General features: G+C 42.6%; 1 protein-coding gene across 2 annotated transcripts in view; it reads left to right on the top strand.

The window, feature by feature from the left end:
- The window catches only part of LOC106561000 (nuclear transcription factor Y subunit beta), a 59,091-nt gene that overhangs the window by 6,902 nt on the left and 30,410 nt on the right, over window positions 1-21,779 (top strand). The gene's annotated exons all lie outside the window — the stretch shown is intronic.

The following is a 21,779-nucleotide window of genomic DNA, read 5'->3' as shown; positions in this document are numbered from 1 at the left end:
GTGTGCGTGTTTGTGTTGTCTTAGGGTTGGGCGGTATACCGTATTTTACGATATAACGGTATTGATGCACGGCCCGGTGTGGTGGAATATTCTAATCAAGTGAGAGAGACTTTGTCATTTCTTCAAACAATCATCTTTGTTAAAAATCGATTAAGGGGGATCATAAGCCACTCGGGGTTCATCCTATCATTATCTGCACTGGGGCCTATTGTCTTAACCCCACCTTGGCTTAGTTTTCCAGATGCCAGGATGATTTTGAGACAATGAAGGATTATGTTATACTCCCCCAGGCTCAGTTAGACCACAGGCTCAGTCAGACCACACGGATGAGAAAGTTAAAAAAAAACCTAAAGTATTGCATAAAACAACAATTCGTTGCGTAAACAGTATTATAACATTATCTTGTCATTTTTCTCTCACACCAGTTTGGGTTTTTACTAGAGGTCGACCGATTAATCGGAATGACAGATTAATTAGGGCCGATTTCAAGTTTTCATTACAATCGGTAATCAGCGTTTTTGGACACCGATTATGGCCGATTACATTGCACTCCACGAGGAGACTGCGTGGCAGGCTGACTACCTGTTATGCGAGTGCAGCAAGGAGCCAAGGTAAGGTGCTAGCTAGCATTAAACTTATAAAAAGCAATCAATCTTAACATAATTGCTTGTTAACTACACATGGTTGATGATATTACTAGTTTATCTAGCGTATCCTGCGTTGCATATAATCGATGCAGTGCCTGTTAATTTATCATTGAATCACAGCCTACTTCGCCAAACGGGTGATTTAACAAGCGCATTCGCGAAAAAAGCACTGTCGTTGCACCAATGTGAACCTAACTATAAACATCAACGCCTTTCTTAAAATCATTACACAAGTATATATTTTTAAACCTGCATATTTAGTAAATATTTCCTGCTAACATGAATTTCTTTTAACTAGGGAAATTGTGTCACTTCTCTTGCGTTCTGTGCAACAGAGTCAGGGTATATGCAGCAGTTTGGGTCGCCTGGCTCGTTGCGAACTGTGTGAAGACCATTTCTTCCTAACAAAGACAGCCAACTTCGCCAAACGGGGGATGATTTAACAAAAGCTCATTTGCGAATAAAGCACAATTGTTGCACGAATGTACCTAACCATAAATGTCAATGCCTTTCTTAAAATCAATACACAGAAGTATATATTTTTAAAACTGCATATTTAGTTAAAAGAAATTAATGTTAGCAGGCAATATTAACTAGGCAAATTGTGCCACTTCTCTTGCGTTCATTGCACGCAGAGTCAGGGTATATGCAAATGTTTGGGCCGCCTGGCTCGTTGCAAACTAATTTGCCAGAATTTTACATAATTATGACATAACATTGAAGGTTGTGCAATGTAACAGCAATAATTACACTTATGGATGCCACCCGTTAGATAAAATACAGAATGGTTCCGTATTTCACTGAAAGAATAAACGTTTTGTTTTCGAAATGATAGTTTCCGGATTTGACCATATTAATGACCTAAGGCTCGTATTTCTGTGTGTTATTATAATTAAGCCTATGGTTTGATAGCGCAGTCTGACTGAGCGGTGGTAGGCAGCAGCAGGCTCGTAAGCTTTCATTCAAACAGCACTTTCCTGCATTTGCCAGCAGCTTTTCGCAATGCGTTGCGCTGTATATGACTTCAAGCCTATCAACTCCCGAGATTACGCTGGCAATACTAAAGTACCTATTAGAACATCCAATAGTCAAAGGTATATGAAATACAAATGGTATAGAGAGAAATAGTCCTATAATAACTACAACCTAAAACTTCTTACCTGGGAATATTGAAGACTCGTGTAAAAGGAACCACCAGCTTTCATATGTTCTGACAAGGAACTTAAAAGTTAGCTTTTTTACATGGCACATATTGCACTTTTACTTCTCCAACACTTTGTTTTTGCATTATTTAAACCAAATTAAATGTTTCATTATTTATTTGATACTAAATAGATTTTATTGATGTATTATATTAAGTTAAAATAAGTGTTCATTGTTCATTCTTTATTGTTGTAATTGTCATTATTACAAATATATACCTAAAAATCGTCTGATTAATCGGTATCGGCTTTTTTGGGTCCTCCAATAATCGGTATCGGCGTTGAAAAATCATAATCGGTCGACCTCTAGTTTTTACCTTATCTTCTATAACGGTATTTGAATGGTGAATGCAGCACATGCAACAATGTTGATGACAACTGTTAGGTTCTAAATAAACAGAGTAAAAACTAACGGACAACTAGGAAAAGCTCAAACCAAGTTTATTTACCCAATGGATCAGACAGCTGAACAGTGTGATGTCAATTCTACCTTTTAACTAATAATGAGGAGAGGCGAAATCAATAATCAATCAAGGTATTACTTTTATTAAAAACATATTATAATAAGGTGGCTGGTCGCACCACCCACGCAGGTGAAATGGAGTGAGCCTCCCTGTACAAAGAGTACAGGAGCATTTATATAGTCAAGTTACCCCATACAAGCATCTGCAAAACACGTGACCCTATGTACGTGTATGTGTGTGAGGGGAGACAACTGGGTGAAAATTTGTAAGTCGCTCTGGATAAGAGCGTCTGCTAAATGACTTAAATGTAAATGTAAAAGGTTGCCTCAGTCTGTCGCAACTGAGTGAGGATAAAGGGGCCAAAATGATAGGATGTCACTCCAGACATACTACCTCTAAAGGTAGCTCAACGGTTCCCTGAAGTTGGGCAAGCAAGCACCTTTGACTGACGGCCCAGATGATGTATGGTCGTACTGGTCACACACACACAAAACATGAATCTTTCGCCCAGAAACAGGCTCCAAACAGAACAGTAGCTCTATCGCTGACCTGACCTCAGCCCAAATTTCTCACTTCTCCCCAACTCACGGCTGTCATGTTGGCTTGTACCAGACCCTTCTCCTTTCCATAGGATACCTGATGTCTAACAATAACATGTTCTGACAGAATCTAAATGTTCTGCATTCCCCTCTCTCCCTCAGTACCATGAACAAGGATATTTCAAGTTTAGAAGTCAGAACCCATTACAACAATGCTGATTTCATTTAGCTTCTTAATATAAATCCACTAGCGTTCCATAATGACACTATTAGTTTGTATTTCTTACATCAGCAAACAGCTAGTTTGTCATTTCTTAGCAAGTTGCCCTAAATCTTTTGAAACGCTAATTGTTAGCTGCTAATGCTAATAATTAGCTACCTAGCTAATAAATGTACTGAGTAAGAGCAAACGTAGCTAGCTAATACAGCCTGAAAATACCAGTGATGGTGTAGACCTAAATCAACATGTTGTTTGTGCCACAGTATCTTCTTAAACAGCGGTTGACATGCTTCGAAGTACGGTAATGGAATACTTAGAATTTTATTGTCACGAATTGCGCGTGACACTTCTTTACTATTTCGGATAGTGTCTGGAACGCACGAACAAAACGCCGCTATTCGGATATAACGATGGATTATTTTGGACCAAACCAACATTTGTTATTGAAGTAGCAGTCCTGGGTGTGTATTCTGACGAAGACAACAAAAGGTAATGAAACTTTTATAATAGTAAATATGATTATGGTGAGTGCTAAACTTGCCGGGTGTCTAAATAGCGAGCCCGTGATGCCTGGGCTATGTACTTAGAATATTGCAAAATGTGCTTTCACCAAAAAGCTATTTTAAAATCGGACATATCGAGTGCATAGAGGAGGTCTGTATCTATAATTCTTAAAATAATTGTTATGCTTTTTGTGAACGTTTATCGTGAGTAATTTAGTAAAATGTTAGCGAATTCCCGGAAGTTTGCGGGGGTATGCTAGTTCTGAACGTCACATGCTAATGTAAAAAGCTGTTTTTTGATATAAATATGAACTTGATTGAACAAAACATGCATGTATTGTATAACATAATGTCCTAGGGTTGTCATCTGATGAAGATCATCAAAGGTGAGTGCTGCATTTAGCTGTCTTCTGGGTTTTGGTGACATTATATGCTGGCTTGAAAAATGGGTGTCTGATTATTTCTGGCTTGGTACTCTGCTGACATAATCTAATGTTTTGCTTTCGTTGTAAAGCCTTTTTGAAATCGGACAGTGTGGTTAGATTAACGAGAGTCTTGTCTTTAAATGGCTGTAAAATAGTCATATGTTTGAGAAATTGAAGTAATAGGATTTTTAAGGTTTTGAAAATCGCGCCACAGGATAGCAGTGGCTGTTACGTAGGTGGGACGAATTCGTCCCGCCTAGCCTAGAGAGGTTAACCTGTTAGGGCTAGGGGGCAGCATTGACACGGCTGGATAAAAAACATACCCGATTTAATCTGGTTACCACTCCTACTCAGTAACTAGAATATCCATATACTTATTACATATGGATAGAAAACACCCTAAATTTTCTAAAACTGTTTGAATGGTGTCTGTGAGTATAACAGAACTCAAATGGCAGGTCAAAACCTGAGAGATTCCTTTACAGGAAGTGGCCTGTCTGACCATTTGTTGAACTTCTTTTCCATCTCTATCATTTACTAAGGTTCTCTGCTCTAACGTGACACTTCCCACGTCTTCCATAGGCTCTCAGAGCCCGGGAAAAAACAGAATGTCGTCATTCCAGCCCCAGGCTGAAACACATTATCGCCTTTCTCAAGTGGCCCATCAAGAGACACTAGCTTATGCGCATGACCCCGACCGCCCCCGCCTTTGGGATTTTTTTCCTCTGTTTGCCGAAAAGGAGATTCCCTGTCGGAATATTATCGCTTTCTCACGAGAAAAATGACGTAAAAATTGATTTTAAACAGCGGTTGACATGCTTCGACGTACGGTAATGGAATACTTTGAATTTTATTGTCAGGAATTGCGCCAAGCGCGTGACACTTCTTTACTATTTCGGATAGTGTCTGGAACGCACGAACAAAACGCCGCTATTCGGATATAACGATGGATTATTTTGGACCAAACCAACATTTGTTATTGAAGTAGCTGTCCTGGGTGTGTATTCTGACGAAGACAACAAAAGGTAATGACATTTTTATAATAGTAAATATGATTATGGTGAGTGCTAAACTTGCCGGGTGTCTAAATAGCGAGCCCGTGATGCCTGGGCTATGTACTTAGAATATTGCAAAATGTGCTTTCACCAAAAAGCTATTTTAAAATCGGACATATCGAGTGCATAGAGGAGGTCTGTATCTATAATTCTTAAAATAATTGTTATGCTTTTTGTGAACGTTTATCGTGAGTAATTTAGTAAAATGTTAGCGAATTCCCCGGAAGTTTGCGGGGGGTATGCTAGTTCTGAACGTCACATGCTAATGTAAAAAGCTGGTTTTTGATATAAATATGAACTTGATTGAACAAAACATGCATGTATTGTATAACATAATGTCCTAGGGTTGTCATCTGATGAAGATCATCAAAGGTGAGTGCTGCATTTAGCTGTCTTCTGGGTTTTGGTGACATTATATGCTGGCTTGAAAAATGGGTGTCTGATTATTTCTGGCTTGGTACTCTGCTGACATAATCTAATGTTTTGCTTTCGTTGTAAAGCCTTTTTGAAATCGGACAGTGTGGTTAGATTAACGAGAGTCATATCTTTAAATGGCTGTAAAATAGTCATATGTTTGAGAAATTGAAGTAATAGGATTTTTAAGGTTTTGAAAATCGCGCCACAGGATAGCCGTGGCTGTTACGTAGGTGGGACGAATTCGTCCCGCCTAGCCTAGAGAGGTTAAAATCAATTTTTACGACATTTTTCTCGTAGAAAAGCGATAATATTCCGACAGGGAATCTCCTTTTCGGCAAACAGAGGAAAAAATCCCAAAGGCGGGGCGGTCGGGGTCACGCGCATAAGCCAGTGTCCCTTGATCGGCCACTTGAGAAAGGCGATAATGTGTTTCAGCCTGGGGCTGGAATGACGACATTCTGTTTTTTTCCCGGGCTCTGAGCGCCTATGGACGACGTGGGAAGTGTCACGTTAGAGCAGAGATCCTTAGTAAATGATAGAGATGGAAAAGAAGTTCAAGAAATGGTCAGACAGGCCACTTCCTGTAAAGGAATCTCTCAGGTTTTGACCTGCCATTTGAGTTCTGTTATACTCACAGACACCATTCAAACAGTTTTAGAAAATGTAGGGTGTTTTCTATCCATATGTAATAAGTATATGCATATTCTAGTTACTGGGTAGGAGTGGTAACCAGATTAAATCGGGTATGTTTTTTATCCAGCCGTGTCAATGCTGCCCCCTAGCCCTAACAGGTTAATCAAATCGGAATACATGAAGCATGAATATGTTAGCTACGAGAAAACATTCAATGTAGCAGAAGATTATAGGGTCCCCTTGGAAACACTTATCAACACTTTGGTTCCTACCCTGTCACAATAACTCTTCCCTGGCATTTTCATTCATTGTCATGTCAAACAACACTGTATTCAAAGTGTCCACTATTATATTCTAACTATAGAATTAGAATAATGATTATTCTTTCATGATTCCAACAGTTCACACAAGTTTTTTTGCTCCAAATTGCAATTGCAGCATTTGGTTAAAAATACCGGTGTGATAGTATAAAACAACCAGAATGGAGAAAGACCCATAGAAATCACTTAGAATGTATGCGTTGCAACAGTGGCAACACATATATTGTCTTTCTCCATTCTGGTTGTTTTATACTAAAGAACAAAATAATATTTTAATCAATTTCTGCACTCATTTGAGACCATTTCCACACTACGCACCATATGGGCAAACAATCTAGGGCTTATTTTTAATTTTCAATCGTCCTTGCATAACTAGACAGCCAATACATATCTGTTGCTAGGCAGGAACTAATGTGGTGTGTGTCTATCAATCAATCAAATGTATTTATAAAGCCCTTTTTACATCAGCCGATGTTACAAAGTGCTGTACAGAAACCCAGCCTAAAACCCAAAACGGCAAGCAATGCAGATGTAGAAGCACAGTGGCTAGGAAAAACTCCCTAGAAAGGCCGGAACCTTGGAAGAAATCTCGAGAGGAACCAGGCTCTGAGGGGTGGCCAGTCCTCTTCTGGCTGTGCCGGGTGGAGAGAATTAGAGGGAGCATAGTTAATTTCACACAGGTCACCGGATAAGACAGAAATACTCCAGATATCACAGACTGGCCCTAGCTCCCCGACACATTAAACTATTGCAGCATAAATACTGGAGGCTGAGACAGGAGGGGTCGGGAGACACTGTGGCCCCGTCCGACGATACCCCCGGACAGTGCCAAAAAAGGCAGGATATAACCCCACCCACTTTGCCAAAGTACAGCCCCCACACCACTAGATGGATATCTTCAACCTACTACCCTGAGACAAGGCCGAGTATAGCCCACAAAGATCTCCCCCATGGCACGAACCCGAGGGGGGCGCCAACCCGGAGAGGAAATCACGTCAGTGACTCAACCCACTCAAGTAACGCTCCCCTCCTAGGGACGGCATGGAAGAGCACCAGTAAGCCAGTGACTCAGCCCCCTTAATAGGGTTAGAGGCAGAGCATCCCAGTGGAGAGGGGGGAACCGGCCAGGCAGAGACAGCAAGGGCGGTTTGTCGCTCCAGTGCCTTTCCGTAAACCTTCACACCCCTGGGCCAGACTACACTCAATCATAGGACCTACTGAAGAGATGCGTCTTCAATAAAGACTTAAAGGTTGAGACCGAGTCTGCATCTCTCACATGGATAGGCAGACCATTCCATAAAAATTGAGCTCTATAGGAGAAAGGCCTGCCTCCAGCTGTTTGCTTAGAAATTCTAGGGACTATAAGGAGGCCTGCGTCTTGTGACCGTAGCGTACGTGTAGGTATGTACGGCAGGACCAAATCAGAAAGATGGGTAGGGGCAAGCCCATGTAATGCTTTGTAGGTTACCAGTAAAACCTTGAAATCAGCCCAAGCCTTAACAGGATGCCAGTGTAGAGAGGCTAGCGCTGGATTAATATGATCACATTTTTGGTTCTAGTCAAGATTCTAGCTGCTGTGTTTAGCACTGACTGATGTTTATTTAGTGCTTTATCCAGGTAGCAGGTAAGTAGAGCATTGCAGTAGTCTAATCTAGAAGTGACAAAAGCATGGTTAAGTTTTTTTGCATCATTTTTGGACAGAAAGTTTCTGATTTTTGCAATGTTACGAAGATGTAAAATGCTGTCCTTGAAACAGTCTTGATATGTTCGTCAAAAGAGAGATCAGGGTCCAGAGTAACGCCGAAGTCCTTCACAGTTTTATGTGAGATGACTATACAACCATCAATGACAGATCCAACAGAAGATCTCTTTGTTTCTTGGGACCTAGAACTAGCATCTCTGTTTTGTTTGAGTTTAAAAGTAGAACATTTGCTGCCATGCAGTTCCTTATGGCTGAAACACAGGCATCCAGGGATGGCAATTTTGGGGTTTCACCATGTTTCATTGAAATGTAAAGCTGTGAAACGTCCGCATAACAGTGAATGTTAACATTATGTTTCCGAATGACATCACCAAGAGGTAAAATATATAGTGAAAACAATAGTGGTCCTAAAACGGAGCCTTGAGGAAAACCAAAATTTACAGTTGATTTGTCAGAGGACAAACCATCCACAGAGACAAACTGATATCTTTCCGACAGATAAGATCTAAACCAGGCCAGAACTTGTCCATGTGGACCAATTTGGGTTTCCAATCTCTCCAAAAGAATGTGGTAATCGATGGTATCAAAAGCAGCACTAAGGTCTAGGAGCACTAGGACAGATGCAGAGCCTTGGTCTGACGCCATTACAAGGTAATTTACCACCTTCACGAGTGCAGTCACAGTGCTATGATGGGGTCTAAAACCAGACTGAAGCATTTCGTATACATTGTCTTCAGGAAGGCAGTGAGAGTCTGCACAACAGCTTTTTCATTTTTTGTTGTTGAGAGGAATGGGAGACTCGATATGCCAATAGTTTTTATATTTTCTGGGTCAAGGTTTGGTATTTCATGAGAGGCTTTATTACTGCCACTTTTAGTAAGTTTGGTTCACATCTGGTGGATAGTGTTGGATTCGAGGTAAACTTTGAACATTGATATACTGGAGACATGATAGATCAGGAGCATAGTATATTAAGGCGTGTAAGAGACTGGTTTTTACATTAGAAGTTAATGGTTCTCTGTAGAAAGACAGATGGCTTTGGAATGTGTTGGGTGGACGGGAGGAAGTCACAGGATTGCTATAGGGGAAGTGGATGGACATCTTTGGATTAGGTTGAGGTCAGGAGGTCAGATCCCCTGAAGGGAGAATGATGGTTCATTACCCTGTTACCCTCTTCCTGTCGAACCATAAGATGTAAGGATTTGAGAGAAGGAGGAGTGCCTAAAGTGGAGTAATATATATATATTTGTGATGGTGGAAACATGCTTTTGTCTGAATACAGCTGTGTCGACCAATTGGGAATAATGAAACTTGGTTAAGCTTCTCTAGTGTCCGTGAGTTATTTACTCTGAAATATTAGAACCTAACAATAGGGAGCCGTTTATTATATTCAACATAGGAGGGCCAAGCACAGGAAGCAGCTATTTCAGTAGTTTAGTTGGAATAGGGTCCAGTATGCAGCTTGAAGGTTTAGAGGCCAAGACTATTTTCATCAATGTGTCAACAGATAATAGTATTAAAAAACTTGAGTGTCTCCCTTGATCCGAGGTCCTGGCTGTGTTGTGCAGACTCAGGACAACTGAGCTTTGGAGAAATACACAGATTTAAAGAGGAGTCCGTAATTTGCTTTCTAATGATCATGATCTTTTCGTCAAAGAAGTTTATACATTTATCACTGCTGAAGTGAAAGCCATCCTCTTGGGGAACGCTGCTTTTTAGTTAGCTTTGCGACAGTATCAAAAATACATTTTGGTTTGTTCTTATTCTCCTCAATTAAGTTGAAAAAATAGGATGATCGAACAGCAGTGAGAGCTCTTAGTACCGTGCAGTATCGATCTTTCCAAGCTATTCGGAAGACTTCCAGTTTGGTGTAGCACCATTTCCGTTCCAATTTTCTGGAAGCTTGCTTCAGGGCTCGGGTATTTTCTGTATACCAAGGAGCTAGTTTCTTATGACAAATGGTTTTTGTTTTTAGGGGTGCGACTGCATCTAGGTTATTATGGAAGGTTACATTTAGTTCCTCAGTTAGGTGGTTAACTGATTTTTGTACTCTGACGTCCTTGGATAGGTGGAGGGAGTCTGGAAGGGCATCTAGGAATCTTTGGGTTGTCCGAGAATTTATAGCACGGCTTTTGATGATCCATGGTTGGGGTCTGAGCAGATTATTTGTTGCGATTGCAAACATAATAAAATGGTGTTCAGATAGTCCAGGATTATGAAGAAAAACATTAAGATCCACAACATTTATTCCACACGACAAAACTAGGTCCAGAGTTTGATTGTGGCAGTGAGTAGGTCCGGAGACATGTTGGACAAAACCCACTAAGTTGATGATGGCTCCGAAAGCCTTTTGGAGTGGGCCTGTGGACTTTTCCATGTGAATATTAAAGTCACCAAAATCTGCCATGACTACAAGATCGGATAGGAATTCAGGGAACTCAGTGAGGAACACTGTATACGGCCCAGGAGGCCTGTAAACAGTAGCTATAAAAAGTGATTGAGTAGGCTGCATATATTTTATGACTAGAAGCTCAAAAGATGAAAACAAAGTATTTTTTTTGCTGTAAATTGAAATTTGCTATCGTAAATGTTAGCAACACCTCCTCCTATGCAGGATGTGCGGGGGATACGATCACTAGTGTAACCAGGAGGAGAGGCCTCATTTAACACAGTAAATTCATTAGGCTTAAGATTATGATCAGCGATTAGTTCATTGACTATAACTGCCATGGAAGTGAGGGATCTAACATTAAGTAGCCCTATTTTGAGATGTGAGATATCGCTTTCAATAATGACAGGAATGGAGGTCTTTTTTCCAGTGATATTGCTAAGGCGAACACTGCCATGTTTTGCCCAGCCTAGATCGCGGCAGACACGGTCTCAATGGGGATAGCTGAGCTGACTACACTGACTATGCTAGTGGCAGACTCCACTAAGCTGGCAGGGTGGCTAACAGCGTGGCCTGCACCCTATCTCATTGTGGAGCTAGGGGAGTTAGAGCCCTGTCTATGTTCATAGATAAAATGAGAGCACCCCTCCAGCTAGGATGTCCGTCACTCCTCAGCAGGCCAGGCTTGGTCCTGTTTGTGGGTAAGTCCCAGAAAGAGGGCCAATTATCTACAAATTCTATCTTTTGGGAGGGGCAGAAAACAGTTTTAAACCAGCGATTGAGTTGTGAGACTGCTGTAGAGCTCATCACTCCCCCTAACTGGGAGGGGGCCAGACAGAGACAATTACTCGATGCCGACACATCTTTCTAGCTGATTTACACGCTGAAGCTATGTTGCGCTTGGTGACCTCTGACTGTCTCATCCTAACATCGTTGGTGCCGACGTGGATAACAATATCCCTATATTCTCTACACTCGGCAGTTTTAGCCTTAGCCTGCACCATCTTCAGATTAGCCTTAACGTCGGTAGCCCCGCCCCCTGGTAACCAGCGTATGATCGCTGGATGATTCTTTTTAAGTCTAATACTGCGGGTAATGGAGTCACCAATGACTAGGGTGTTCAATTTGTCAGAGCTAATGGTGGGAGGCTTCGGCGTCTCAGACCCCGAAACGGGAGGAGTAGAGCCCAGAGAAGGCTCGGCCTCTGACTCCAACTCACTGCTTAATGGGGAGAACCGGTTGAAAGTTTCTGTCGGCTGAATGAGCGACACCAGTTGAGCATTCCTACAGCATTTCCTTCCAGAAGCCATGAGAAAATTGTCCAGCTGCCGGGACTGTGCGAGGGGATTTATACTGCCCTCTGTACTTATTGGTGGCACAGGCGCTGTTTCATCCTTTCCTACACTTAAATTACCCTTGCCTAACGATTGCGTCTGAAGCTGGGCTTGCAGCATGGCTATCCTCGCTGTAAGGCGATCGTTCTCCTGTATATTATGAGTACGGCGACAATTAGAAGGCATAATGTTACTGTTACTACTTAGCTTCGGTTGGTGGAGATCGTGTAGAACCATGTCCGGGGTGAAAAAGTTGAATGAAAAATAAAAAATATTTAACAGTAATTAAAAAGTAAAAAATCTTAAGTTGGCAGGTAGCAAAGAAACGTTAGCAACAAACCGCACAGCAGCACGTAAACATGTCTACCGTCGATGACGGTAACGTATCGGAAGGAACAATAGTATAATCTGTGTAATAGTACTGTCCTTGTCACTTCATCTGACCTGACCTCCGCCCACATTCCTTCTTCCTCCCTAATCCATGGCTATCCAACCTTATCAGTGACTGAAACCAGACTGTTACCCTTTGGCCCTCCATAGGATCCATTAGATTTAACAATTACATTATAGATGTAAAGTAGTTATTGTATAGTTAACATGGATATGTATATATTTCAAGCTAGAATCCAAAAGCACCCTAGGGTCACGCACTACTCATGTTATATTTCAAGATGGCATAGCAGTCAGACGTCCTTTGTCCTCCTCTTGTCGTGTCCCATTTATTTTTATATATATATATATATATATATATATATATATATATATATATATATACTGCTCAAAAAAATAAAGGGAACACTTAAACAACACAATGTAACTCCAAGTCAATCACACTTCTGTGAAATCAAACTGTCCACTTAGGAAGCAACACTGATTGACAATAAATTTCACATGCTGTTGTGCAAATGGAATAGACAACAGGTGGAAATTATAGGCAATTAGCAAGACACCCCCAATAAAGGAGTGGTTCTGCAGGTGGGGACCACAGACTACTTCTCAGTTCCTATGCTTCCTGGCTGATGTTTTGGTCACTTTTGAATGCTGGCGGTGCTTCCACTCTAGTGGTAGCATGAGACGGAGTCTACAACCCACACAAGTGGCTCAGGTAGTGCAGCTCATCCAGGATGGCACATCAATGCGAGCTGTGGCAAGAAGGTTTGCTGTGTCTGTCAGCGTAGTGTCCAGAGCATGGAGGCGCTACCAGGAGACAGGCCAGTACATCAGGAGACGTGGAGGAGGTCGTAGGAGGGCAACAACCCAGCAGCAGGACCGCTACCTCCGCCTTTGTGCAAGGAGGAGCAGGAGAAGCACTGCCAGAGCCCTGCAAAATGACCTCCAGCAGGCCACAAATGTGCATGTGTCTGCTCAAACGGTCAGAAACAGACTCCATGAGGGTGGGATGAGGGCCCGACGTCCACAGATGGGGGTTGTGCTTACAGCCCAACACCGTGCAGGACGTTTGGCATTTGCCAGAGAACACCAGGATTGGCAAATTCGCCACTGGCGCCCTGTGCTCTTCACAGATTAAAGCAGGTTCACACTGAGCACGTGACAGACGTGACAGAGTCTGGAGACGCCGTGGAGAACGTTCTGCTGCCTGCAACATCCTCCAGCATGACCGGTTTGGCGGTGGGTCAGTCATAGTGTGGGGTGGCATTTCTTTGGGGGGCCGCCCAGCCCTCCATGTGCTCGCCAGAGGTAGCCTGACTGCCATTAGGTACCGAGATGAGATCCTCAGACCCCTTGTGAGACCATATGCTGGTGCGGTTGGCCCTGGGTTCCTCCTAATGCTAGACCTCTTGTGGCTGGAGTGTGTCAGCAGTTCCTGCAAGAGGAAGGCATTGATGCTATGGACTGGCCAGCCCGTTCCCCAGACCTGAATCCAATTGAGCACATCTGGGACATCATGTCCCGCTCCATCCACCAACGCCACGTTGCACCACAGACTGTCCAGGAGTTGTTGGATGCTTTAGTCCAGGTCTGGGAGGAGATCCCTCAGGAGACCATCCGCCACCTCATCAGGAGCATGCCCAGGCGTTGTAGGGAGGTCATACAGGCACGTGGAGGCCACACACACTACTGAGTTTCATTTTGACTTGTTTTAAGGACGTTACATCAAAGTTGGATCAGCCTGTAGTGTGGTTTTCCACTTAAATTTTGAGTGTGACTCCAAACCCAGACCTCCATGGGTTGATAAATTGGATTTCCATTGATTATTTTTGTGTGATTTTGTTGTCAGCACATTCAACTATGTAAAGAAAAAAGTATTTAATAAGATTATTTCTTTCATTCAGATCTAGGATGTGTTGTTTAAGTGTTCCCTTTATTTTTTTGAGCAGTATATATATATATATATAAATATATATATATATATATAAATATATAAATAATAATATTTTTTTAATCTTTTCTTCGCGTATCTTTTTCTAAAAACTCAACCTCAAAACACTCTCCTGCAACCCGCCTCACCAATTTAAAAATATATATATATTATTTACCTGCAATCTGAAATCCACAACAGAAGCTAGCCAGAGGTTGGCCAGTTCACTGGCTAACGTTGGAGTTCAGCTAGCCACGGTTGGCGGTCATCAGCTATCCCTTAGCTCGAAAAGCTATCTCCAGTTTTGTACAGCGCGACTCAGACCAGAGCATACCGGACCTATTTTCTCTCCATATCCCTGGATTTCTACCGCAGGCTCTGGATATTTACACCTGGATCTTGCAGCTAGCTAGCTGTTATCCGAGTGACTATTGGTTAACGTCGGTCCCGGAGCTAACATCAATTTTTCCGGAGCTAGCCAGCTGAAGAGTTCCATCAGCCACTCCTGGGCTACAATCACCTATCCGGACACGTTTTACTGCCAATGCGGAGCCCCATCGGGCCTTCATGACTGGACTACCAACGTTATCTGCCCGAGGGAGTATTCCAACTGGCCCCTCCGTTGCGACGTAACTTGAACACCCATCTGCGGCCCGCTAATCGTTAGCTGTCTTATCGGCTGCTATCTGAATATGCCTATCGGACAATTTTCTTGGGCCACTATAACTATAACTATTTTGCCAATTGGACTGGTCCCCCCTACCACACGGAACCCCACTAATCTACAGACGCACGAGGTGGCTAAAAACAGACCTCCCTCCATCTTCTGCCAGCTTGCTACCTATGGCCCGGCTAGCTGTCTGAATCTCACTGGACCCTTATGATCACTCGGCTAAGCATGCCTCTCCTTAATGTCAATATGCCTTGTCCATTGCTGTTCTGGTTAATGTTTATTGGCTTATTTCACTGTAGAGCCTCTAGCCCTGCTCATTATACCTTATCCAACCTTTCAGTTCCACCACCCACACATGCTATGACATCTTCTGGTTTCAATGATGTTTCTAGAGACAATATCTCTCTCATCATCACTCAATGCCTAGGTTTACCTCCACTGTATTCACATCCTACCATACCTTTGTCTGTACATTATACCTTGAAGCTTTTTTATCGCCCCCAGAAACCTGCTCCTTTTACCCTCTATTCTGGACGTCATAGACTACCAATTCTCATAGCTTTTAGCCGTACCCTTATCCTACTCCTCCTCTGTTCCTCTGGTGATGTAGAGGTGAATCCAGGCCCTGCAGTGCCTAGCTCCACTCCTATTCCCCAGGCGCTCTCTTTTGATGACTTCTGTAACCGTAATAGCCTTGGTTTCATGCATGTTAACATTAGAAGCCTCCTCCCTAAGTTTGTTTTATTCACTGCTTTAGCACACTCTGCCAACCCGGATGTCCTAGCCCTGTCTCAATCCTGGAAGTCCACCAAAAACTCAGAAATCTTTATCCCTAACTACAACATTTTCAGACAAGATAGAACGGCCAAAGGGGGCGGTGTTGCAATCTACTGCAGAGAGAGCCTGCAGAGTTCTGTCCTACTATCCAGGTCTTTACCCAAACAATTTGAACTTCTACTTTTAAAAATCCATCTCTCTAAAAACAAGTCTTTCACCGTTGTCGCCTGCTATAGACCACCCTCTGCCCCCAGCTGTGCTCGGGACACCATATGTGAACTGATTGCCCCCCCATCTATCTTCAGAGCTCGTGCTGCTAGGTGACCTAAACTGGGACATGCTTAACACCCTAGCCATCCTACAATCTAAGCTTGATGCCCTCAATCTCACACAAATTATCAATGAATCTACCAGGTACCACCCCAAAGCCGCAAACATGGGCACCCTCATAGATATCATCCTAACCAACTTGCCCTCTGAATACACCTCTGCTGTTTTCTACCAAGATCTCAGCGATCACTGCCTCATTACCTGCATCCGTAATGGGTCAGCGGTCGAACAACCTCCCCTCATCACTGTCAAATGCTCCCTGAAACATTTCAGCGAGCAAGCCTTTCTAATCGACTTGGCCCGGGTATCCTGGAAGGATATTGACCTCATCCCGTCAGTAGAGGATGCCTGGTTATTTTTTTTTAATGCCTTCCTCACCATCTTAAATAAGCATGCCCCATTCAAGAAATTTCGAACCAGGAACAGATATAGCCCTTGGTTTTCTCCAGACCTGACTGCCCTTAACCTCTATGGGCTAGGTGGGACGCAAGCGTCCCACCCGTGGTGCACTCCATCAACAGCAGGTGCATTTCAAGAGCGGCAAATTTGAATCCAAATAAATGTCAAAATTCAAATTTTTCAAACATACAACTATTTTACACCCTTTGAAAGATAAACATCTCCTTAATCTAACCACGTTTTACGATTTCAAAAAGGTTTTACGGCGAAAGCATAAATTTAGAGTATGTTAGGACAGTACATTTACAAGAGTTGTGTGTAATGTTTTGTCAATTCAAAGACAGGGTCACCAAAACCATAAAACCAGCTAAAATGATGCACTAACCTTTTACAATCTCCATCAGATGACACTCCTAGGACATTATGTTAGACAATGCATGCATTTTTAGTTCTATCAAGTTCATATTTATATCCAAAAACAGCGTTTTACTATGGCATTGATGTTGAGGAAATCGTTTCCCTCCAATAACCGGCAGTCAAGTCAGCGTCACAAATTAAATAATTAAAATTAGAAAACATTGGTAAAATATTATATTGTCATTTAAAGAATTATAGATTTACATCTCTTGAACGCAATCAACTTGCCAGATTTAAAAATAACCTTACTGGGAAATCACACTTTGCAATAATCTGAGCACTGCGCCCAGAAAAATACGCGTTGCGATACAGACTAGACGTCATGTTGGGGAGATCTAAAATCGAAAATACTATGTAAATAATCCATTACCTTTGATTCTCTTCATCAGATGTCACTTCCAGGTATCACAGGTCCATAACGAATGTAGTTTTGTTCAAAAAAGCTCATCATTTATGTCCAAAAATCTCCGTCTTGTTAGCACATGATCTAAGCCAGCCGGACTTCTCGTCATGAACGAGGGGAAAAATATATTTACGTTCGTTCAAACATGTCAAACGTTGTATAGCATAAATCATTAGGGCCTTTTTTAACCAGAACATGAATAATATTCAAGGTGGACGAATGCATACTCTTTTATAACGTATTGGAACGAGGGTACCCAACATGAACTCGCGCGCCAGGTGTCTAATGGGCCATCATCGTTCCATGGCTCTTGTTCGGTCAGATCTCCCTCCAGAAGACTCAAAACACTTTGTAAAGGCTGGTGACATCTAGTGGAAGCAATAGGAAGTGCCAAAATATTCCTCAGCCCCTGTGTTTTTCAATGGGATAGGTTTAAAGGTAATACAACACATCAGGTATCCACTTCCTGTCAGAAAATGTCTCAGGGTTTTGCCTGCCAAATGAGTTCTGTTATACTCACAGACACCATTCAAACAGTTTTAGAAAATTTAGGGTGTTTTCTATCCATATGTAATAAGTATATGCATATTCTAGTTACTGGGTAGGAGTGGTAACCAGATTAAATCGGGTATGTTTTTTTTATCCAGCCGTGTCAATACTGCCCCCTAGCCCTAACAGGTTAACCAACACAAAAACATCCTGTGGCATTCTGCATTAGCATCGAACAGCCCCCGTGATATGCAACTTTTCAGGGACATTAGAAACCAATATACACAGGCATTTAGAAAAGCCATGGCTAGCTTTTTCAAGCAGAAATTTGCTTCCTGCAACACAAACTGAAAAAAGTTCTGGGACACTGTAAAGCCCTTGGAGAATAAGGACATCTCCTCCCAGCTGCCCACTACACTGAGGATAGGAAACTCTGTCACCTCCGATAAATCCACTATAATTGAGAGTTTCAATAAGCATTTTTCTACGACTGGCCATGCTTTCCACCTGGTTACCCCTACCGCGGTCAACAGCACTGCACCCCCCTGTCGTGTCTTTGGCTATGCCGGATTAAGTGATATGACATGCTAACTTATAAAATGATTTCTCTGTAATTAATATTACCTGATTAAGCTAATCATGTAAATGTAATTAACTAGAAAGTCGGGGCACCACGGAAGAACGTTTATAGAGCCGTTATATTCTGAATAAACTCTTAAAATACTTTGTAATATTTTACATCGATAGCAGTCAATATTAACCCTTGTCTTATTTTCAGTCTCATAATGAAAGTTGTAAATTCCTGGCTATCTTCACGAACCCTGGCTAACAAGTTGAATCAGCAATACAAAATTGGGTTTAATTATTTATTTACTAAATACCTAACTAATCACACAGAATTACAAATACACAGAATACAGATGATGTCATACAGAAAACGTCCCGGTGGACGGAACCTGGCTACACAAAGGAAAGGGGGTTGGGCTTGAATGAAAGAGCGGGAAGATTTAGGAACAAAGAAACAGCAGCTATGCTATCGTAAATACATTATCTTATGCATTCTAAATTACCGCCCATTTGGAAAAGGAAAATGCAATAAATATTTACTCTGAGCTGCGCTTCGGTAGATTGGTCGTAGATGCTGGCCGGGTTGGCCCACAGATCTTCCTGGCCGGAAGAATGTCAATGGTGGTCAATTGGATACGTGGTGGTATCTTCGTCCGTCTGTTAGACTGGATCCGTCGTCCGTCCTTTCCTAGCCCAGCGGCTAGGAAGTATCACTTCTGTAGTGAATAAGCTCAAAGTTCATACCAGTTCATACCATAGCTCACGCCGAGGTTGGCTTAGTTGACATGTGTGTCCTTCTAACGTAGAGGCTGCAGACCTCCCGTACTGGAACCACTGGTTATCTTTTCGTCAAAGGCTTATATAGTGGAGAGGGGGAGGGAGGTGTTTCATCATTTATAACCCCTGTCTCTTCACAGGGTTGGGCCACTGATCGAGCAGGGCACTTTCCTTATGAAAACCCAATTCTCTCATTTGGAAGCTAAAATTACATTTAATCTCCTAACAAACAATTTCCATATCAAACATTTCAATTGCATAACAATTCCATGTGACTCTGATAACTAGAGGGTGGATACTTTCCCAGGTACAGTTTATGTCGTCCTGTCATCAATCATAATGTCTCAGATGACAACTGAAATGAAATCCATACTCATTACGTTATCAAGCATATTTCCAACTGGTTTTATGAACAAAATATGGTTCCTTTCCCCATTTGTTTGATGTTCCCAGACTCTATATTTAACACAGGCTATTCAAGTCCTTCAGTAGATTCAGAGAGGGGAAGGGAGAAATGTATTTATGGGGGGGGGGGGGTCATAAACCTTACCCACAGGCCAACGTCATGACACCCCACAGCTACTCGCCCAAGCCTTCCCCATTTTTCCTTCTACCAAATCCAGTCAGCTGATGTTCTGAAAGAGCTGCAAAATCTGGACCCCAACAAATCAGCCGGGCTAGACAATCTGGACCCTTACTTTCTAAAAATGATCTGCCGAAATTGTTGCAACCCCTATTACTAGCCTGTTCAACCTTTTTCGTGTCGTCTGAAATTCCCAAAGATTGGAAAGCAGCTGCTGTCATCCCCCTCTTCAAAGGAGGGGACACTCTTGACTCAAACTGCTACAGACCTATATCTATCCTACCCTGCCTTTCTAAGGTCTTCGAAAGCCAAGTCAACAAACAGATTACCGACTATTTCGAATCCCACCGCACCTTCTCCGCTATGCAATCTGGTTTCAGAGCTGGTCATGGGTGCACCTCAGCCACGCTCAAGGTCCTAAACGATACCGTTACCACCATCGATAAGAAACAATACTGTGCTGCCGTATTCATTGACCTGGCCAAGGCTTTCGACTCTGTCAATCACCACATCCTCATCGGCAGACTCAATAGCCTTGGTTTCTCAAATGATTGCCTCGCTTGGTTCACCAACTACTTCTCTGATAGAGTTCAGTGTGTCAAATCAGAGGGCATGTTGTCCGGGCCTCTGGTAGTCTCTATGGGGGTGCCACAGGGTTCAATTCTTGGGCCAACTCTTTTCTCTGTATACATCAATGATGTCGCTCTTGCTGCTGGTGAGTCTGTGATCCACCTCTACGCAGACGACGCCATTCTGCATACTTCTGGCCCTTCTTTGGACACTGTGTTAACAACCCTCCAGACGAGCTTCAATGCCATGCAACTCTCCTTCCGTGGCCTGAAACTGCTCTTAAATACAAGTAAAACTAAATGCATGCTCTTCAACCGATCTCTACCTGCCCGCCGGTCCAGCATCATTACTCTGGACGGTTCTGACTTAGAATATGTGGACAACTACAAATACCTAGGTGTCTGGTTAGACTGTAAGCTCTCCTTCCAGACTCACATCAAACATCTCCAATCCAAAGTTAAATCTAGAATTGGCTTCCTATTTCGCAACAAAGCATCCTTCACTCATGCTGACAAACATACCCTCGTAAAACTGACCATCCTACCGATCCTCGACTTCGGCGATGTCATTTACAAAATAGCCTCCAATACCCTACTCAATAAACTGGATGCAGTTTATCACAGTGCCATCTGTTTTGTCACCAAAGCCCCATATACTACCCACCACTGCGACCTGTACGCTCTCGTTGGCTGGCCCTCGCATCATACTCGTCGCCAAACCCACTGGCTCCAGGTCATCTACAAGACCCTGCTAGGTAGTCCCCCCTTATCTCAGCTCACTGGTCACCATAGCAGCACCCACCTGTAGCACTCGCTCCAGCAGGTATATTTCTCTGGTCACCCCCAAAGCCAATTCCTCCTTTGGCTGTCTCTCCTTCCAGTTCTCTGCTGCCAAGGACTGGAACAAACTACAAAAATCTCAAACTGGAAACACTTATCTCCCTCACTAGCTTTAAGCACCAGCTGTCAAAGCAGCTCACAGATCACTGCACCTGTACATAGCCCATCTATAATTTAGCCCAAACATCTACCCCGTCCCCTACTGTATTTATTTATTTGTTTATTTTGCTCCTTTGGACCCCATTAGTGCTATTTCTACTTTGCACTTTCTTCCACTGCAAATCTACCATTCCAGTGTTTTACTTGCTATATTGTATTTACTTTGCCACCATGGCCTTTTTTGCCTTTTCCTCCCTTGTCTCACCTCATTTGCTCACATTGTATGTAGACTTGTTTTTCTACTGTATTATTGACTGCATGTTTGTTTTACTCCATGTGTAATTTCTGTGTTGTTGTATGTGTCGAACTGCTTTGCTTTATCTTGGCCAGGTCGCAATTGTAAATGACAACTTGTTCTCAACTTGCCTACCTGGTTAACCTCCCTGGGCTAGGTGGGACGTTTGCGTCCAACCCTAGTCAACAGCCAGTGGAATCGCGTGGCGCGAAATACAAATACCTCAAATGCTATAACTTCAATTTCTCAAACATATGACTATTTTACACCATTTTAAAGACAAGACTCTCGTTAATCTAACCACATTGTCCGATTTCAAAAAGGCTTTACAGCGAAAGCAAAACATTAGATTATGTCAGGAGAGTACCCTGCCAAAAATAATCACACAGCC

Source organism: Salmo salar, chromosome ssa10, assembly GCF_905237065.1.
Source record: "Salmo salar chromosome ssa10, Ssal_v3.1, whole genome shotgun sequence".
Lineage (NCBI taxonomy): Eukaryota > Metazoa > Chordata > Actinopteri > Salmoniformes > Salmonidae > Salmo > Salmo salar.
This window is presented reverse-complemented; position numbering and strand designations above follow the sequence as displayed.